This window comes from Pelodiscus sinensis, chromosome 2, assembly GCF_049634645.1.
Source record: "Pelodiscus sinensis isolate JC-2024 chromosome 2, ASM4963464v1, whole genome shotgun sequence".
Lineage (NCBI taxonomy): Eukaryota > Metazoa > Chordata > Testudines > Trionychidae > Pelodiscus > Pelodiscus sinensis.
The window spans coordinates 23,193,780-23,206,755 of NC_134712.1; the positions used below are offsets into that span (position 1 = coordinate 23,193,780).

Here is a 12,976-nt window from a genome sequence, read left to right on the forward strand (position 1 = left end):
TTCTCTGCCAGAGAAGAGAGATTCTGCCCCATGCCTACCTCCTCCGAAACACCGCAAAGGTCCTGCCCTTCGATGTGCTGAAATTGTGTGCAAGAGGGACAGAATGCATGTGTGTCTCACATGTATGACTGCCCAGCTCCCCTCCCTGCCATGATTTACATCTCAGTTGGCTGCTCCCAAACTGACCTGCCTGCGCTCCAAAGAGGGGCATGTGACTTCTCTTGTAGCGTCCCTGTCAGAATTCTTTTTTTTTCCCCTGTAGGACAGCAAAGAAATCTGAGGGGGACATGATTTCTGCACATGCAGTGATGAAAATTCCCCCAGGAGTAATTTCTGGAAGTGGATGAGTCAAGTTCAAGACACTCTTATTCTGTAAGGGTCTGTCATTGTTTATTAGTGCAGAATTAAGAGAATAATGGATGAGAACAAGGAGCAATGGTCTCAAGTTGCAGTGGGGGAGGTCTAGGTTGGATATTAGGAAAAAATATTTCACTAGGAGGTGTGGTAAAGCTCTGGAATGGGCTACCTAGGGAGGTGGTGGAATCTCCATCCCTAGAGGTTTTTAAGTCCTGGCTTGACAAAGCCCTGGCTGGGATGATTTAATTGGGATTGGTCCTGCTTTTAGCAGGAGGTTGGACTTAATGACCTCTCAGCCCTATGATTCTGTGATTCTAATGGGATCTATGGGTTTTACCTGTTTTAAATAACAAAAGGGAAATGTGTTTACAATAATTTAATGGGCATATTTTTCCATTGTAATATACACTGATAATGAGTTAAAGCCACTTTGGTAATAACTCTGTTCATTGTAAATTACGGCGTTTAGGCCATCAGAATAAATCACTCTAGGCTTTTGGGGTTTTTGGAATAATAGAGGTTGTATGCTTCTTTAAATGAGGGAAGTAGTGTGTAGAAAATGGCTTGTATTTGCCAGAAGAGGAAACCACAGTTCTTCGAAATTCTTCCAAGAACTGCAGACGTTGAAAAAAAGTTTCAGTACTGCACATCCAACACACCAGTCATCTGAAGAAGTGGGCTGTGCCCACGAAAGCTCATGCTACATGTTTTGTTAGTCTTTAAAGCGCTTCCAGACTTTTTGTTGTTTTTTAAGTTTATCCTGTACAGACTAACTCAGCTACCCCTCTGAAGTACTGAGCTTGTTCATGTTTGGGAAGGCTTGTAACATAAGCAAGTGTCCTTTGCATGTTGTTATTTGGGTAAAGTGCCTTCATATTTGATCCACTGCTATAGATCTAGTGAGTTATGCCAGAACGGTCTACTCTGCCACTGTCAGCATCAGTAGGGAATCATTATGTGCTGTAAGCCGCTACCGCCATGTCCGATGGGGATTCCATGCTCATTCACTAGAGGAGTCTGCGGCACTTACACATGGATGCTGATTAACCTCCAGGTATCTGACGTGAGGCTAACTATGTGAAGAGGAAAATTACTGTGCATTTCTGTATGAAACAGGAACAATGTGGTCTAGCAGACTGAGCCTTGAAGCCATGAATTCTTGCTTCCAATTTGCTGTGTCTCCTTGGACAATTCACTTAAACTTCCTTTTGTACGGCTGTAAATCTTGACTAACTTCACTGCAAGACATGCTATGGATTCACATCAGTGTAAATCAAATGGGTGTCTATTTTCCCTAGTTACAAAATGGGTAACATCCTTACTTTCCTCTCAGGGGCATTTTGAGGATTAATTAGTTAATGTTCATGAAAGGCTTTGAAGCTGTAAAGCATACAATTATTATTGCTTTATCCTGTCTTACTCTTGGCTCTCATACTACTTCTGTCGCAAAGGTTGTCACTTAAGCAAGATGGCTGTCTATAGCAGTCAGCTCGGAGGTGTCAATTTTAATTAAAATCTTTAGTTTCAAATTCAAGTCACAGTATTAGACATGCTGAGATGTGTTTCATAATGTGAACTTCTTACATTGCTGGTGCACTGCTGACTAGAATGAGGAGAGCTTTCAGGGTTTATGAAATTCCCTCATTTTTTGTTTCTATTTGCATTAAATTGCTACATTAAATCAATAGAATCATTTTGATATATGAAGCAAAATGCAGGACAATGTAGCACTTTAAAGACTAACAAGATGGTTTATTAGATGATGAGCTTTCGTGGGCCAGACCCACTTCCTCAGATCAAATAGTGGAAGAAAGTAGTCACAACCATATATACCAAAGGATACAATTAAAAAAAAAATGAACAAATATGAAAAGGACAAATCACATTGCAGAACAGAAGGGGGATGCGGGGGGGGGGGGGGAGTGGGAAGGGGGAGGAAGGAAGGTAAGTGTCTGTGAATTGCTGATATTAAAGGTAGGGAGAGTGGGATGTTTGTGAGTTAATGGTATTACAGGTGATAATTGGGGAAACTGTCTTGGTAATGGGTGAGAAAGTTCAAATTCTTGTTAAGTCCTTGTTGGCAAGTGTCAAATTTTAACATGAATGACAGTTCAGAGGATTCCCTTTCAAGTGCAGATGTAAAAGGTCTTTGTAGCAGAATGCAGGTGGCTAAGTCATTTAGAGAGTGTTCTTTCTGGTTAAAGTGGCAAGAAACTGTTTTCTCTTTGTGATCTTGTCTGATATCTGTTTTGTGGGCATTAATCCTTTGGCGAAGTGTCTGAGATGTTTGTCCAATGTACATAGCAGACGGACACTTTCAGCACATGATAGCATAGATTATATTTCTGGATGCGCAGGAATATGTGTTCTTGATCTTATAACTCACTTGGTTAGGTCCAATAATGGTATCAGCAGAATGAATATGTGGACAAAGCTGGCAACGGGGTTTGTTGCAAGGGAAGGTACCAGGGTTGGTATTAGTGTGGTATGTCCTGTGGTGGTTGGTAAGAATCATCTTGAGGTTAGGTGGTTGTCTATAGGAGACTATGGGTCTGTCTCCCAGAGCCAACAAGGACTTAACAAGAATTTGAACTTTCTCACCCAGTACCAAGACAGTTTCCCCAATTATCACCTGTAATACCATTAACTCACAAACATCCCACTCTCCCTACCTTTAATATCAGCAATTCACAGACACTTACCTTCCTTCCTCCCCCTTCCCCCCCCCCCCCCCCCCCCCCCCGCATCCCCCTTCTGTTCTGCAATGTGATTTGTCCTTTTCATATTTGTTCATTTTTTTTAATTGTATCCTTTGGTATATATGGTTGTGACTACTTTCTTCCACTATTTGATCTGAGGAAGTGGGTCTGGCCCATGAAAGCTCATCATCTAATAAACCATCTTGTTAGTCTTTAAAGTGCTACATTGTCCTGCATTTTACTTCAACTACCCAAGACTAACACGGCTACATTTCTATCACTATTTTGATATATGTGATATTAAAAGTTAGCTTTCAGTTCTGAAAACCAAGGGTTCCTGAAACTTCCTGATTGCGCCTTACTATCTGGATATGTGCTTTCAGTTGTTCTTATCTCTAAAAGATCTTTTCTGTGTTGAGAACAACCGATTTATAATGAGCAAACATTTTAGGAACATGTACCAGAATTATCAGGAATATTAGCCTTTACAGTTCCAGCAATATTCTGGCTGAATATGTATGACAATCTCTTAGAAACGGCATTGAGGTTAATTCATTTAATGATGTAGTTTTTTCTTGGAAAAATACTCAATGTAAAGAGGATTGGATTGGATTTGAAATGTCCCAGGTACTATGCTAGAACTTTATCTCATACAGAAATGAATGTCAGGCTCTGGAGAATCTAGAATATTTTTAAAAGGAGTCCCATCCTAAAAATGGGCTGTTTTAGAATTTGCTCATGACTGTGTACTAGCAGCGCTACCCAGTTGAATGTCCATAGGTGCTCACACTGCAGAGACTATGCTGAGTTTCACTTGAAACACTGTTCTTTTATCCTGATGTGGTTTTCCTTGGTTGATGGGCTTTCCCTTGAGACTAGTTCTTTCCAGTTCTCTTTTAGCATGTCTCTCTCACACATTCAGCTGGAGATAAGAGCTCAGATCCTAATCTGTTACACTTGGGTTCCTTCTCTGAAGGCAGTGGTGAATACGGAAAAGTTATTTACTTGTTCCCATAATATAAGAACGAGAGGCCACCAAATGAAACTAACAGGCAGCAGGTTTAAAACAAATAAAAGGAAGTTCTTCACATAGTGCATAGTCAATCTGTGGAACTCCTTGCCTGAGGAGGTTGTGAAGGATAGGTCTATAACAGAGTTTAAAAGAGAACTAGATAAATTAATGGAGGTTAAATCCATTAATGGCTATTAGCCAGTACGGGTAAGGAATGGTGTCCCTAGCCTCTGTTTGTCTGAGGGTGGAGATGGATGGCAGGAGAGAGATCGCTTGATCATTATCTGTTCAGTTCACTCCCTCAGGGACACCTGTTATTGGCCACTGTTGGCAGACAGGGTATTGGGCTGGATGGACCTTTGGTCTGACCCAGTATGGCTGCTGTGTTCTTTCCTCCACTTTTATGCCTGTTCAACTGAGATCAGAATCCATTCCAAGGTGTCAAGAAACCCCCCTGCTTTCTTGTGGTTCTGTTTCTGGAACACTGCTACTTAGAAAAGGCATTTATTTTCACAGATACCTAAATCAACACAGATGTTTTACAGTTCTGAGGTTTCCATTATAGGCTAAAGTTAACATCATTTCGTGAGTCAACTATCCCAGAATATTCAGGAGGTAGCCGAGTTAGTCTGTACAGGATAAACATAAAAAACAACAAATGGTCTGGTAGCACTTTATAGACTAACAAAACATGTAGATGATTTGACTAACATCTATGTTTTGTTAGTCTATAAAGTGCTACCAGACCATTTGTTGTATTTTGTTTATCCCAGAATAGTTTTGATTTTTCTGTTTACAAGGGATTCTTATACAATTTTTAAAAATTTCTTTAGTGTAATGCAGTGGTCCCCAACGCGGTGCCCACGGGCGCCATGACGCCCTCCGGGGCACTTATGTGCACCCGCCGAATGATCTGGGCCGGCCTGCCCTCAGTACGCAGCGCATGTGTGGTGCCAGCCCTGGGTGCGTGGCGCATGGGCGGGCACAGCACATGAGCGGTGCTGGTCCCGGGCGCTTGGCACATGGGCGGCCCCGGCCCCGGGGCACATACGCGGTGCCGGCCCTGGGCTCATGGGCGGCTCCTGCCCCGGACGCGCAGCACATACATGGTGCCGGCCCCGGGTGTGTGGCACATGGGCAGCCCCGCCCCCCGACGCACGGTGCATGAGCGGCCCCGCCCGCAGGTGCCCAACAGCCCCGAAAGATTGGGGACCACTGGTGTAATGGCTCTCTGATGTGTTGCTGTACCCTCCCACCTCCTTCTTTCCTTCTTAAGTATCTTAGGAAATTTGGATACTTACAGGGTTAAGATTAGAAGAGAGGTACTTGAAAGCAAGGTTACAGTGGTAAATTTATTTTAGGTGTGCATGTGTTTTCTCTCTCACCTTTTGTACTGATTCTGTTCAGTTTCTTAAGTGTTTAAAAGGAACAAACATGTGAAGGAATGTACAGGCTTATGTAGTGTACAATAAGTCCAACAAAAAATGAGCACTTTCTCTGCCTGAGTAGAATCCTGCATTGGCTTTGATAGTCTTGTCACTGGCTAGCACCAATGGCTGGTTCAATGTGATAAGATCACTTCTGTATCTAATTCTGATAGATTTATCTAACTGAATTTTGTTTGTAATTATAAAGAAACATGTTTCAACGGAAACACAGTTAAGTATCTTCAACTGTTCAGATGAGTTTGTTCTTCCTTTGTTGGTGTCTGTATTATAGTTGTGTATAACAGCCCCTCAGACTGCTTGCCAGTGCTCAGATATATGCAGGTATTGTACTGTTTGACCTTGGCTTCTGGGAGTGACCTTGCAATTCAATGATCACATAAGGGGAAGATTTGTCCTAATCAAATGAAATGCATTGGTCATGTCAAAGGGTTGTCAGCTTTCTTGTTATGAATACAGGTTTTGACTTTCATTCTGTAACTCAACTGCAGTACGATAAATAACTACACCAAAAATATAGCTAGTACATAGTCTTGGGAGTGAGTATGAAGGCCTTACAGATGCCTTTGTGAGGAGCTAAAATAAAATTGTGAAACTTATCCATACAAGGAATTATTAGCTGTTTTAATTATGTCTCAGTGGAAGCTCACCACTGCAAAGTAAAAACATATGTTGTATTTAGACCACTTAATTAATCAGTGGCAATGTTTTGCTGGTAGAAATGGTTCACAGCTTAGTCAAAAGCAGTTGATTAATCCATTCATCTACTTAGGTCTAGACAGGAACAGAACAATCATTTCCCACTGTTCTGTATTTATTTAATTTTTGGGTGGGGTGGAATGAGCTTGAGTTTCTTGGTATAAATAGTAATTTTTTTCCCATTCAAAACAAGGCCTGAAGGGAATTCCCTTCTCATCCTTTCAGCTTATACCTCTTGTCTCTAGTTGGCCCATGAGGACGCAGTAGTGAGTGGATTCTTGGCAGCAAAAGTAAGTTTGCTTCAAGAAGCACACACCTGGTCCCACTAGTATTTCTTTTTAATACTCTTCTTAGAATATAAATATTTAATTGCTTTTGTCTGTTGCACACACAACACAATTTACACTTAAATATCAGCTGTGGTCCTAAGGACTTTGAAATGCATCATAAAATATACATACAACGTCATTGAATGCAAATATCTCTGGGTTAAAGAGCCAGTGGTATAGAAGGAAAACTTAGGCCAAGGACATCCAGCTAAATCTCAGTTACAAAAAGTACTGGAGAAGCTTGGCTTTAACATTTATTAGCCGAGACTTTACAGAAAAATCATTCCACTTCAAAATAGATTAGAAGAGGTATGGGAAAGCTGTGCACGACTGCATTTGGTATGTTATGCTTACAACACCTATAGAATCAAAATTCTCCCGCTTCAAAAGGACTGGCTTCTATTGCTTGAGCTGAAGAATAATCTTCTTTAGCTGTTGACTGTGTGGAGCCCATGATACAAGTAAGTAGTTCTGATTCCATCCAGCAGAGAGCAGGGGTGCATTTTTCATTTACTCACACATGTTCTCTCTCTCTCACACACACACACACACACACACACACACACACACACACACACACACACACACACACACACACACACGCTCTCATGCGTACGTACACACACGTGCGCACGCACACAGTGTGTTGCATTATATATTACAACATTTTTATTCCTCAAACCTCATTTGCTATATTCATATTTAACTTTGAAATCCGTGAGGAGTGCAGGACAAATAAAGAGAGATTTCAGCAGTAGAACTGGAAGATAGCTCCACAACTCCCGTTGCTTTTTGTCCAGTGGGAATTGTCTTCTTAAGTGTCCTTTGTGCTTTTGAAAATCTACCTCTGCAAAAGTATTATTTTTAAGAGGGCTAATTCTTAGATTTGAAAGGCAAATAAGTACTTCTTTTAAAATAACTTCCATTTCTTAAAAATCATCTGCTTGTGTGCATAGAAAAAATCACAGTGCAGCCTGCCTTGCACTGTTTATACAATCCAGTCTTAGATTTATCCACGAACCAAGAAATTCTCAGTAACCATAAATAGGAAAGCCCAATGGCACAGCTGTTTTATCTGGGGTATGTTAAAGCAGAGATCAGTGAAATGAGTCTCATAATCCTCTCAGAACTGAAGGGTCAGCAGCAGCCCAAAGCATTATTCTTGCTCATAATGAAAATACACTTAAAGTTAGTTACTCTGTTTGGGGAAGACAAAGGAAAAACTGCAGAAAAATCGAAGGGCAGGAAGAAGACTTGGTGCATTAGTTTCTTCTCAGAAGGTTTAATTGAAGCCTGGCTTGATAACTTAAAAAAATTGAATCTTTATGGAGCATTTATCATTCTTACTGGCACTATGTGCAGCGGCTGCTTTGAGGGCGGCCCATACTGAGAGCTCAGGGAGTTTGACCATACGCAAAAGGTGAAAATAGGGCCCAGTCCACTCTCATCTGAGCACATCACAGTCTTCAGTGTATTTATCCCACCCGAATCCTTGTGAGGCAGCGAAGCACTAACCATAAATGAGCTATGGAGAACTAAGGCACAGAGAAGCTCAGTCAGTTGCTCGAGGTGACACAAAGTCCTTGGTGAAACTGAGAATTGAACTCAGATTTCTTGCATCCCAGGCTAACCACTCTTTCTCTTTACTTTGCAGTCCATGGCAAAACTCTCACTGCTTTTCATGGAGCCCTTTCCTTCTTATTGGTCCTGTTTTAATGAATCCTCTCTCCCTTTCTGATAACTCCAATGGAAATTCCTAATGGGAAAGAAATGCAACTACAGGCAGTCCCCGGGTTACGTACAAGATAGGGACTGTAGGTTTGTTCTTAAGTTGAATCTGTATGTAAGTCGGAACTGGCGTCCAGATTCAGCCGCTGCTGAAACTGACCGCCAGTTCTGACTTACATACAGATTCAACTTAAGAACCCCAAGCGTCCCCAAGTCAGCTGCTGCTGAAACTGATCAGCGGCTGGTTCCAGGAAGCCTGGGGCAGAGCAACTCTGCCTCGGGCTTCCTGTAGTCAGCGCTGGTCAGTTTCAGCAGCGGCTGACTTGGGGACGCCTGGGGCAGTGCAGCTGGGGTGCTGCTGGGTTGCTCCAGTAGCACCGCTCCTCGCTCCTCGGCGCTACTGGACCAACCCAGCAGCACCACAGCTGCTCTGCCCCAGGCGTCCTGATTCAGCCACTGCTGAAACTGACCAGCAGCGGCTGAATCAGGACCTGGGGCAGAGCAGCTGGGGTGCTGCCGGGTTGGTCCAGTAATGACCAGAGCGGCGCTGCAGGACCAATTGGCAGCGCCCCAGCTGCTCTGCCCCAGGGTCCAAAACAAAAGTCTGGTCTGCTGGGGGGGGGCACACTAGCTGCGCCCCCCCCCCCCCCCCAGCAGACCAGAGACACGGGGAGCAGAGCCGCAGCGGCAGCGGGGTGCTGCGCCTCTGAGGCTTTGCTCTGGCAAAGTCTCAGAGGCGTGGGACCCCGCTGCGGCTTCAGTCCCGGTGCCTGTGGTCTGCTGAGGACTGTCCCCTGCAGACCACAGGCACCGGGACTGAAGCCGCAGCAGCGACGGGTTCCCGCGCCTCTGAGGCTTTGCTCTGGCAAAGCCTCAGAAGCGCGGGAACCCGCCTGGTGCCCCTGGTCTGCTGGAGACGGTCTCCAGCAGACCAGGGGCACCGGAGCAGCTTACGAACGGGGCTTTCTCGCCCCGGAGCTCGCAGGTAGCAATCCGCCACCTCGACCTCCGGGGCGAGAAAGCCTCGTTCGTAAGTGCGGATCCGACGTAAGTCGGATCCGCGTAAGTCGGGGACTGCCTGTAGTAGGCTTCTGTAGAAATTTCAGAGGGTTCTATAGAAAATAACTTAGAGAATTTGATAGAAAATGGTAACTTTTATGTGGCTTGTTTGACTCTATAGCCATACACCCTATTATTCTATAGGCTGGCCCAAAATTCTATAGGAAGACCATCCCTTTCTATTAAACCTTATCTGACTTTTCCATAAGACAATAACCTCTCTCTGTGTGTAAACTTTTGTTTGGTTTTAATGTAAAAATAAGACTTTAAAGATCACTTAACATAGTCATAAAAAAGCATTAAAGCATTCATTCTGCTGCAGTTTTGTGTATGTACAAGCCTATTCCTTTGTGTGTGTGTGTGTTTTTCTTTCTCATATTGGGCCGGCAGTGTCTGTATTGCAGAACACAAACAATCCCCTAAACTTCTTCAGTCAGCCCCTTTTCTCCCTCACAATGAAAATTCTGAAGGAGCACTTGATTCTTCTAGAGATGTGGCAGCTGTAGGATGTCTAATGGGGAAACTGTGCTGAACATAACTTAACCAAATTAAAAAATAAGCTTTACTTAAGAATGAGTGACTGACAGAGGGTTTGATTCTCCTTTTGCTCATGCTGGCGTAAATTGGGAGTTAAGTTCGTTGAAGCCCATGATGTTTTGTTGGCACAAAAAACAGCATAAAATGAGAGGTGAATTGTGCCCAGAAGGTCCCACACAGAGATGCCAAATGGCAGCATAGGATCATCAGAAAATCTTGCAACGAAGCTTGAAAAGTTAATTATTAAGGAAGTTTTTTCTCTTCTGGAACAACGTATGCATTCTGTTGTTTACCAAAACAAGTTATAAGTCTGCACAAAGCCTGTTATGCATGTTGTTGGCTAGGATCATACCAGCTTATGGAAAATCCACTTGCCTCTTCTCTGAGGAAGAAGGGTTTCTGTGGCTAGAAGTAAAATAGATAGCAAAGAGGAGTAGAGTTTACCTTTCTCTCTCTGGTGTGAATATATGAACAAAGAAGATTTATATTTACTTCTTTCCATAACACAAGAACTAGGGGTCACCAAATAAAATTAATAGGTAGCAGGTTTAAAATAAACAAAACGAAGTACTCTTTCACACAACACAGTCAACCTGTGGAACTCCTTGCCAGAGTGTGTTGGGAAGTCCAACACTATAACAGGGTTCCAAAAAAAGCTAGATAAACTCATGGAGGATAGGTCCATCAATGGCTATTAGCCAGGATGGGCAGCAGTGATGTCCCTATCCTCTGTTTGTCAGAAGCTGGTAATGGGTGAATGTGGATGGACCACTTGATGATTACATGTTCTGTTCATTCCCTCTGGGGCACCTGGCATTGGTCACTATTGGAAGTCAGGATACTGAGCAAGATGGACCTTTGGTCTGACCCCTGTTTTCATTTTCTTATGGGTACTCAGGAAGGAGGACCTTCTCCTGGCATCTGAAGTAGAGTTCTTGGGTTTTGTAGGACCAATGCAGTTTGCTTTCATGAACTGCAAATGGTTTCCTTTGTGCTAGTTTTAATGGGAAGAAAGATACCATACAGAGAATGCTATGCAAACTGCTCTTATCTGGCCTCTACAGGAGTATCAGACTTGACCTTGAGGAGCTTTCCCATTTTGAGGGCTGGGAGAATGCTCCAATTGAACATCATTTCTAATCCTAGGGTAATTAATAGGCATAATCATGCCCAAGGGAGACAGCCCAGAATTTTTCCGTGAATTTACACTTCAATAATATCTAGTCAAATGGCCATTTTGGAAGGTGATATTTTTTGTAACTGTGTTCGAGAATGTCAGGGAAGGGAGGAGGTTGCTTATGTGGTTGAGATTTACTATTGAGAAAGTAAATATAGAGTGCTAGATTGTGCCTATAGTCCAGGCATGTGGTATAAATTTACATCAGTATAACTGTTGCTCACAGTTGTGAAAAATCCACCCCCCTGAGCATTGCAGTTACACTGAACTGACATGCGGTGTAGATGGTGTATGTGGATTTGAGGGCTTCTCCCTCCAGCGTGGCTACCGTCTCTCATGACGGGAGAAGCTCTTAACCAAAGCATTGCAGTCAGTATAGCATGGCGCATCTGTGTTTTCAGGGTAGATCTACCCGTTAGGCACAGCCCAAGGGAAAAAGAGAGATGGTGCAGAGCTCTGCTGACCCTGGGATGAGCCCTGCTCACTAGTGAGCACGGAAAGCAAGTTCACTGCTATGGGGTACAGCCTGCTTCATCCTACTCACTATGCGGTGAGGTCTGTATGGAACATTCTCTGCTTTCTCTCCAGCCAGCATGGGGTGCAGTGTGCCTCCTAAGAGATTAAAGGGAAAGTTGAACCCCCATGTGCGGGGACTGAAACTCTCCCTGCCTACGGGAGCGTCACATGATGGTAGCAGAAATGAACCCATGCCAGGGCTGGGCACTACTTGGTCACAGTGACTAGGAATAGCATATGAAACAGTGAAATGGTTAAAGAGAAAATGTATGCCAACCTGGGTCCATTAGAACAAGCCACTGCAGGGCTGGGATAGAGGACAAACATGATCTTCTAGTTAACTTATGTTGGTTTTTTACAGTGAAATATGAGGCTGCTATCGGAGGAGCAGCAGTTAAATTTCACATGGCTATAGCTCTCAGAAAATCAGAGGGAGAGCAGATAGCTGAATAAATTTATGTCTATGATGGCAACACCAAGAGGCACCATTGTGCTTGGTCCTATCTTAACAAAGGCGGAGTTGGAAATTGAATCTGAGTCTCTGGACCCTCTGTTTAGGACTCTATCTCTGTTCACCAGACCTGCGTAGAGTTAAGTGAAGGGCAGCATGTCCAGGATTGGGGGGTGGCGGGGAGGAACCAGCATGTGCTTGCTTGTCTCCTTGCACTGAAGTTCTCTTTAACAATGTGGAAAAAAAATTGTAAAGCCCCCCTTGATCTCCTGCCTTCTCCAAGGAAATAGGAGTTCATTGCATTGTGTGAACAGAATTACAGAGGAGAACAATTGCTTGTCATGTAGCAATTAAGCTCTTTGTCCTGGTAGATTCACGTCTGGAATCTATATACATGTTTTAAGAGGGGGCAAGGAGGTTGCCATCTGAGTCAGATTTAATGTATTTCAAGCAGTAAAAGCCACATAGTTCCCATGAACTTGTAAACTAGCTGTTCATATTTTCAGCATTACCTCTTTAAGAGCAATCTCAGCAATCTCTGGCTGTGGGTATCACAGTCATTACAGAGTGACTTCAGAAATGTTAGTCAGATTATGACACCAACTTCCTGCTTGCTGAGTAATCAGTCTGTCCCCTGGTTTGTGGTTAATTCTCTGTTTGCTAACACCACTCTGTCCCTTTCCCACATTACTGCACATTTCATGTTTGGTGTTTTTTGTGTGTTTTTTTTAAAATCAGATCTAAACAAATTCCACAAAATGGCCCAAAGTCTGTTGAATCTTGAAGTTTTTTTTAAACAATTATTGTTTATGTGCATCTAATGGGGAAATGGTTTGACAAGAGCCTGCTTTGTGCTGCAGTATCTGGCCATGTGCCCGTTTATACGTTTTCTGAGACTGTATGCAAGCAGACAGCATTGAAAAATGAGGAAGGGGGTACTGTGGGGAAACAAGCCAGTCAGACTTAA

General features: G+C 43.3%; 1 protein-coding gene across 1 annotated transcript in view; it reads left to right on the top strand.

Moving 5' to 3' along the window:
• Positions 1-12,976, top strand: part of EXT1 (exostosin glycosyltransferase 1) — a 264,582-nt gene that overhangs the window by 127,216 nt on the left and 124,390 nt on the right. The window lies entirely within an intron of this gene.